This window comes from Lissotriton helveticus, chromosome 8, assembly GCF_964261635.1.
Source record: "Lissotriton helveticus chromosome 8, aLisHel1.1, whole genome shotgun sequence".
NCBI classification, from domain to species: Eukaryota; Metazoa; Chordata; class Amphibia; order Caudata; family Salamandridae; genus Lissotriton; species Lissotriton helveticus.
The window spans coordinates 290,260,830-290,268,566 of record NC_136069.1 but is presented as its reverse complement, the minus strand read 5'-3'; positions in this window follow the sequence as shown (position 1 = coordinate 290,268,566).

The window sequence follows — 7,737 nt, the reverse complement described above, 5'->3', positions numbered from 1 at the left end:
TCGCCCAAACGGGCTGTGGTACAACATTACCGAACAGCATGTCGATGTTGGCAAGGTTCATAATAGTAGCATCTACTAATTGAGACAACTCCTTGTAGTAACCCGCCGGATTCTTGCGTGGATCAGGTAAGGACTGTTTGACTTGTAAGACTTCTGATCGCTTCCTTGGGAGGTGTATCCAAACTCTTTGGAAATGCGGAGGGATCGGAGGGGCAGCACCAGGATCACCTGGCATCCATACTGGCGGAACTTCCCTCATAGGATACTGACCAGGAGCCGTTTTCCAAGTTTCTAAGTCGTCATCATTAAATGACACGCTAGAAGGCACTGTGGGTCTAAACGATAACAATCGCTCTAAGGCACGTCGTACATCGCCACCTACAATCATACCGCTCGAAAATTGACTCTGAAGTTCAATCATATCGGGCGGTACGTTATCTAAATTGTCATTATACCATTGTTCCCTCAAGAGGTTACACATTTCTTCGAACACGAGTCTCTGTGTCGGCTCATTAAACTGAGAAAACGTCTCGAAAACCATGCGTGGGGGGTAGTTGGCAGGATGTCTTATCCACCTACGTGCCATTGTCATTAGCGTCTCTTTCTCCCTTCCACTAGGGATCTGACTCCGTCTTTGAGGAGTTTCAGAAGTATCGGATGGAAATAACTGACCAGAAAGTGGTGAATAAAGGGTAGCAACAGTGTTAGGGATACGATTACGAACAGAAGGAGAAAGAAGAGCAGGAGCCACAACGTTTGAAGTGAAGGCAGACACAGCAGAAGCAGGCAAGGTAGTCGGGGTGGCAGGGACAAGAGGCAGAGAGGGTACAGGCAAAAGAGCAGTAGGAATAGAGACAGGTGGTGCGACAAACGTGGGACCAACAACGGGCTGACCCGCAGCCGCCGGAACAACAGGAGGGACAACAGGAGGGACAACCGGAGGAACAACAGGCGGAACTATAGGAGGAACTACAGGGGCCCTAGCACCCTGTGCATAAGGGGGGTGGCGATTTCATCAAATACGCTAACAGGGGATCCTCCTTCGAATCCTCTTCTTTCTTATCCTGACTAGTTGGTAAAACCGAATAACATTTGTCTATCCTCATATGATGTAGTCTAGTGGAAACTTCTATTTCTTTTTCTTCTTTATCTCGCTGACATTGTTGTACAACTTGCATTATCGGAACGAAACCTTCTCTTCGATCCTTTTTAAGCTGTTTGATTTCTTTCTGCTTGGCCTCTTTACGCCACAACCGAAAAGAATCAAACATAGCTGGTCTAGCTTTCTTTTTGAATAATTTAGCTTCAAGATTATCTAAAATCATAAGTTCAAAACTTCCATGCGGTGGCCAACTAAGGACACCATCTTTTTTCGTGTAACGGACCCAATATTTATTATAAATAATAGGACCCACACCATGTCGACTATAGAGCTCATATATCGGAGTTCCAACTGGAGGTATCGGACACGAGTCCTCCAACCGGGAATCCTTGTTGCAACATTTAAAGAGACCAAGAAATCCACTATGGCTAGGCATCGTGCACACTAACCTAGTATCAAACTTCAAGGGTTACCGAAACACTAATCCTTCGTGGAACACAAAACCCTCGGTTTTTGGCAATTGCAATTGTCAAAAAAAAACTAAGGACCAACAACTAAGAACCACAAATGCAATGGAACCATGCATACAACAAAGCTTAAAAAGGCTCGACAACAACTAAGGACTGGGAGCGACCCACAAATACTTAACTGAAAATACAATGGCGTCACCCGGAAGGCCCGTCTATCATCTCGCTTGTACGAAAGGTCTACGCCAGGCGTCGAAAACAGGTCGACAGTCAGGGCATCAGTCCGCCGCAGCCGTCAGGAGGCGGGAATCTTCGCGGGAAAAATCTTCGGACCACTTATTTCGACAACAGGATCGATGAAGCGGGGTGCACCTTTTCCTCGGAGATTTCACACGAAGTTCCTCACAATCGTCAGGCTTTGGACCGGTACCGCCGATGTCGCCCCGCGTTGGGCGCCAACTGAAGGACTGGACTATTTAAGGCCCAGCGGTGCCAGGGAACAACACCTAAAACCTTCGTGGGATACCTGTTCTGGCGCACTAAGGACAGAGACACGGGAGACTTCCTTCGGCGTCAAAGATCAGCGTTTATTACTGCAGGGATGCAAAAGTCATGGGAAGTACAACAGAGTGTAGGTTCCAAGAGTCTGCTTCAAATTGTGTTTGTGGTTCGCTCTCTTTTATACAAGATCTTGTCATTGCACAATATGTAAGCAAAAGGTTACAGCTCAGTTCCCACACTAAAAATCAAAAGGATCGCTTTCATGTATTCAGAACCCCGGAACATAATTACATTAACATCACCAGTTCCAACTGTAAAAGCACATCTTCCCATCATTAGGTACATTCCACTTGAGTTGTAAATGAGCAAGAGTAAAGAGACAAGAACAGCTGCTAGGAAGTCAGACACACCTAAAGAAAAGAGTGTGGGGGTAATATTGGAAACATGATCATAGGATCAAAGAGCTTGATCCCAGCACGTGCATGGCTGAAACAATAGGCCGGTACGGCAAGATTACCCTCAAGCTGAGCCATTTGCCTCTGCAGTGTCATTCCTCCGGTCATAAAGACGCATGAAAGGAATATGCGTCTTCCGTATGGCTTGGGAACTAACAGGTCACGATGCGGACAGTTGCCTGTTCACTGACTTCGTGAGGGCAAGAAACAAAATGGATGCCGTATCCGAAATGGAACCCAAGGGTTCAGATGTAGAAACACGTAAATGAGGCGAACCATGCCAGGTAGTGTAGTGAAAACGCGTACACTTACCGAACTCGCCATTTACGGTTCATAGATACCAAACTCGTCCATATTCGGCAATGCCCAAAACACCGTAACGATTTTCACGGAACCTCAATATCAACCTGCATGTTACCGATTGTCACTAAAAGCTTTTCCCATTGACTGTAATGATAAAGTTTCACTATATTTTTTGCATTGATTTTATATTGCTGCAAAAATCACTAAATACGGTTACATGTATGCTATTTCATTCATTTTGGTGTTTACATTAACATAAAAATCTGCTTTATTTTTATAAATTGGTGTTGGATTTCTTTTGAGTCGTGTCAATTACTTATCGTCTATCTCGGTACTGTGAAATGCTTTAAACGTGTTCCTCTAGTAAAGCCTGGCTGCTCTTTGCACACTACCAGGACTGACCTAAGGATTTATTAGTGTGAATTCAAGGACCATCTTTGAGGCCTAACACTGCACCACATAATACTTCACCTTTCTACAGTAGGCACAGAAGGAGGTAGGTTACCAAGAGATAAGGCACAAATAGTCTGTGCACATTTGTGCAAGCCAGTGTTTATATACTTGAGCACACTGATGTTAGGTCCATTGTCTTTGATAATGTTTGTTTGTTTGTTTTGCTCATTGAGACACCAAAATGAAATGTGCTCACTGTGGCAGAGTGCAAAAGCAGATCTGATGGCCCAAACCTGCCTGGTGATGTTTGTGTTACAGTTGATGGAGACATGGTTTAACAATTTGGACTCAACTGTTCCTGCTGGAGCAAGATCATGGCTGGTTTGCTTATGGTTAGTCCCTATCTGTACTGGCATAGTTAGCAAAAAACAGATGTACTGGAATGCAAACCAAGGTAATTATCAGTGGCTGCAATTATTTCAGGCATTCCATTCGCATTGGTGTTTTTCTCAGTGGTTACAATTGTTTGTATGGGGGGGTCTAACCAAGTGAGATGGCGGGCGTGTAAGCTAGAGGCTCCTGACCCATAGCATACGTACGGTTACAAATTAAACCCCAAGACTGCCATTATTTACTGTGAGTGCAAGACTGCTCCATTTTGCAGACACCAGCCACTCTGATGGTACAGTGAGGTGTGCCTGAACACTGTTTGGGCCCAGGGTAAGATGAGGCCCAGCAGCAATGAGTAGCGACTGAGGCCACATGCGGGTAGTGAGGAGCACCCGAGAGGTGCAGGACTTTCGGCCATGACATGGCGGGGATGAGCCGGACTGGATGGAGGGAAAGTGCCTGCATTAAGAGCGGAAGTAGCACAGCACCAAAAGATAGTGGTGTCTTAATGCATGGGCAAGCTGGGGAGTTTTTGTTCCTGTGAGTGGTGTTATAAGTAGGGCCCAGTGCATTGCTTTCACCGGGGATCTATATTGCTGTTAAGTTTGCCCTATCAGAAGGCCTTTCCTGACTTCCCTGCTCCGCTCTGACAATGGCTGCAGCGGGTGACTGGCACACACAGGAGACTGCTCCAGGTGTGCCTGCAAGGCCTGCATCCCTCTCCCCTCCTGTAGGGCCTATGTCAATGACCCCATGCTGCAGACCCCTCTGGCCTGGACCCACAATACGCAGCGAGCTTCGACCACCACTGCCCCAGGGGACCACTCAGAACTAGTGACTGGAGGGACAAGTTAGGGTCTGCCCTGGGCACGCCCTCTCTACCTGCCATGCCGTGCACCTAAGTCAGTGACTCTGGGGCTTCCGGCTCTGTGCCCCGAGAAAGGAAGTGAGCTCATTCTGATCAAACAGGGAGGGGCTTAATAAGAATTGCTCCTCCATCCTGCTACGGTCTCTGCACTTCGAAGCTGGCACTGAAGTAGCACATGGTTAGTAGATGATTTAGGGCTACACAAGGGGCAATTCCTAGCCTACAATTCGGTGTGCAGTACACTCTGTGGCTTATGGGGTGCAGAAGCAATAGAACCGCCACACTCTGAGGCTCTTACAGTATTGCTGACACATGGGACACAAAGCAAAGCTGTGAAATTCATGAATTGCGCCTTTGCTATTCTCTTTGCGCCCCCATTGACCTCCCTGAAGCTGAAAAGGCAGCAAACACTAGACCATGACATGTTGCACAAGGAATGAGGAAGATGCTGGAATACATTAAAACGGTGAATAGAAACCCATGATTCCAGTACACACAGCTCATTTAGATACACACCTGCTGCCGGTCAGCTTTGGCTAACTTTATTCATATAGTGTGGAACTGTCCACACATTACCCCTCCACTGGGCTGATATCATTGTAATTCTGTCTGACTTGGCAGGCAGAACATTGCCTCACATTGCTGACGTGTGCTTACTGGGGTGACTCCAGAGTACGAAGCTGGCCAAACACACCTCCAGATTCATAGATTTGGCATTACTCATAGGAATGCGGGTGCTAGCTATGCACTGAAAGGTGTCGGAGCCCCTGTCCAGAGCATCCTGGCTGCAAGAATGAATTAAGTGGTGCACGGTGCAGATAAATGTACTGACCCATATTCACCTCCAGAGGAGGAAGGGATCTGCTACTACTGAATGGGACACACTCCTCCTGGCCGTACAAGCAAAGTCTGATGATAGGCCCCCGTGATGGCAAACACCAACCACAAATCCTCTAAGAGGATGGGTCCTCCACACATATCCCACCCTACCCACTCAGCAGATACATAGCACATTATAATACACAGCTAAAGTAGTAATTGAACTGAAGTGATGCATGCAGCCAGCACAAAGGGTTAATGGAGGGTAAGTCATAGTACCGGTAACAATAGTAATAGTACACCTATATAGGAGACTGAGGTTCAGTCTGAGGGTGTTTTTGGGTTTTATTCAATGTAAGAATAATGTATTACTGTTCTTATGACATATAGGTCCCGACAAGTGATGGGACCACCTTATTTATAAATGTGTAATTTGTCCACAAATGTATTGGTTATAACTAAGGGCAAACATATGTGGGTATCTTTCTTGTTTGAAAACTAATAAAGATTTTTTTTAAAGCAGGCTAGGGCGACCTCTAACACATGTGTTGCACATGCTCAGGGGCCTTAGGGTTGCTATACAGGAGGCCATTCTCCTAAAAGATCAGGTGATCACCAGAGATGTTGCCAGCTGCCTCGGCCTTGGCCTGTTGCTATAGGCCCTCAATAGTAGAGCACTCTATTTTCACCTTGAAAAACTCCTGCCTGGTAAGACCTCCCTCCTTCTACCAGTTGGTCCGCTCAAGTATGTTCCCCAGGGTGGCACTGTCCTCCTCTGTAGGTTCCCGGGGTGTCACCCTCAGAACCAACCTCCTCCCGGACTGTGGGAGTTTCAGGAGCAGGTTTACCACTCCCCCTGCCCTTCCTCTTTTTGGCCTGCACCTGGGCTATTCTTCCAATTCCAAGCTCTAGGTCCTCCTGACTACCCTTGTGGATGACCATGGACTGTGTGGTCAGGCACATTTACTCAGGCAACCCCGACATCTCCAAATGCGCCCGAAGTGCCACCTCCTTCCAGAAGGTGTGCTTTAGGTCACTCTCAAGCAGACAATCCACAGGCATGGGTTGGCTCACAGATATCATCAAGCAACCTGCAAACCAACCTCTCAAAAGGAACCAGAGCCACTAGGTAATGACTCTCATGCTTGTCAGCTGCACTAACCTGGTGGATTGCTTTAATAACTACCTGTTCTGAGATCTGCAGATGACATTTGACAGTTATCATGCTGGCTTCAGCGTCTCTCAGAGTCTCCATCCTCAGCCCATTGACAGTGACCTATTGCCTATATTTCCTAGTGTTACTAGACACATGAGTTCTCTGAACCATCTCTCCATCATCCAGGAACCCTAGACTAACCTCTACACTACCCCCATACCACTGGGACAATCTCCTCCCAAATCGCTACACTAACCACATCCATCGCCTATCCACCAGTGTAGTTCCCACTAATCCAAAGGATCGGCACATTTGTGAGGCAACATAAACTTTGGGGGATGTGCCCAAACGGATTCCAAGCTCCCCTGAAGGATAGGTTGGCCTAGAGACCAGCTAGCTCACAGTGCCACCATAAGCCCACCTAACTCTACCAAGGAGTAAGTGGTTTCTCGCAAACAGTGACCATGAGAATCCTGACCCCTCAGGGATCGTGGTAACAGATCAGATCCATTCAGATCCATTCGCTCGATCACTCGTGCTCCTTGCTCTCAGAGAAATATACAGAGAATACACAGTGGGATGTTTTCAATATATTTTTTAAACTAATGTTATCCTTAGATAAAATACATGTGCTGTGATAATCAGCAGACAGAAGCAGATGAAAGTAATTACAAGCACCAAAAGAGTAAATAGTAGATATAGTTCTACAATGTTGCTAAAACCGTGAATATATGCAGGCATATAAAACAAGGTAGTAATCAGGTGTGCTGCTACTATGTGAACCCTATTTTGAGTGTACTTAGAGTGTGTGTAGGTGTGAAGCCAAGAATCCCATTACCTGGTGGGAGAGAATGTAGGACCCCATATTGGCAACAAACTGGACACCCCTCACAGAGATGTCAGATCGCTGCGTGGTGAAGTCTAAGCATGCAGTGTCTGTTGGTGTCAGCTGAAGTGCCTCATCTGCTAATTCTATGAGATGCTGATTATATATATGAAAAAGTATCCTTGCAATGTACGTATAGATCAGCAATGTTATGGATATGTAGATAGCCTTGACGCCCGCTGATAAAGATAGAATGACATTTATAGATTTGTGCATAGAGGCCTTGTATTTGGTGTTTGAGGCATTGTGAGAATGTTATGCGGAGCCAGATATATAAACAGAAGAAGTTTCAAAGAAACTAATTCAACATTGTCATGCACGTGCATATGTGCAAAAGGTCACAGCAGAAATTTTATTGTGAAAAAGAGGACAATGTACGAAATGAGCAGCTTTGCTA